A 1,337-nucleotide genomic window follows, 5' to 3' on the forward strand; every position below is an offset into this window, starting at 1 on the left:
TTCAAATCATTTCATGTATTTATAACTAGTCTTTATAAAGTGCTAAGAATTTTTATTTTTAATAACATTGGACACCATTTATTCTAATTCTATTGCCTTATATATTGCCAAAGTAAAATCTCATTTTAATATGGTACATGGAGCTACTAGAAATTATCCAAATGTCTAAAGTTAAAACTACTTATAAAAAATAAAACTAGTCTAAATAAATACAATAGTGAATGTTAGTGAAAAATTCAGTAATCTGGTTTAAAAAAAAGGAATCATAAGTTCAGTCATTAAACAAATATTAAGTTTACGGCCATACCACCCAAAATGTGCCGGATCTTGTCTGATCTCAGAAGCTAAGCAGGGTCGGGCCTGGTTAGTATGTGGATGGGAGACCACCTAAGAATACCAGGTGCTGTAAGCATTTAAAAACAAACAAACAAACAAACAAACAAACAAACAAACAAACAAATTTTAAACACCTAGAATTTCCCTGGCACATTTCCAAGCATATAGAAGGAATAAACACCCAATATTAATTAAAGGGAAACTGATTATGCTCTTTAGGATCTTTTGAGTTATAAGGATTCTATTTGAATCATGATTTTAACTAAAAATATCTCATGTTTTAGTATGTATATGACAGCTATTTCTTCAGAAGACAGAATGTATTATGAAAGGAAGATGATTTGCACATAACTTTTAAATGTCTAACAATCCAATGAGACCAAATTGGTAGTGTGTGTCCATCACTGTCCAGGGTGGAAGCTGACCACACTCATAAAAACAAGTCAAGAGGATATATAGAAGATTTATCAGTATAGAGGTGATATATGCATCCAATGTTCATGGCTTGAGGGCATTAGTCATAAAGATTGTACAACTTATCCCCAAACCTTGTTATGATTATCTAGTATGAAGCAATATTCCGATTTTAATTTGACTTCCCATACAACTTTGCCTAGAGGGGGTAACTGCAAACTCAAGTATTATTTTATATGTCCTATTTTAAATTAACACAGTGGCACTATGATTTTAGTGATTAGTTTCTAAGACCTTGTTTAATGCAACTTTTCTCCCAAGTGATTAATCTATCATTACACAAATGATGATAAATGAAAATTTTAAACCTACAATTTGGCAGGACATAGTTTGTTTAGGGCAATGCTATACTGCAGGACCCTTAGCAATGCCCATATGTATTCCATACTTACTGTAAAATTCTCTTTACACACAAAAAAATCCACTTTCATATTCACAATAATCAGGAAAAATTAGAAGCAGAGGAATATTACACAATGTCATTCATTCCTTTCTTTTATTAATAAAGGCCCAAAGAAAAAAATGAC

The 1,337-nt window shown here is 31.3% G+C and overlaps 1 pseudogene; it reads left to right on the forward strand.

Annotated features, from left to right (window-relative positions):
• The first annotated feature begins 293 nt into the window (after nucleotides 1–293).
• LOC112480751 lies at nucleotides 294–412 on the forward strand (annotated as a pseudogene).
• The last annotated feature ends 925 nt before the right edge of the window (nucleotides 413–1,337 follow it).

This window comes from Pteropus alecto, unplaced genomic scaffold (genome assembly GCF_000325575.1).
Source record: "Pteropus alecto unplaced genomic scaffold, ASM32557v1 scaffold20, whole genome shotgun sequence".
Lineage (NCBI taxonomy): Eukaryota > Metazoa > Chordata > Mammalia > Chiroptera > Pteropodidae > Pteropus > Pteropus alecto.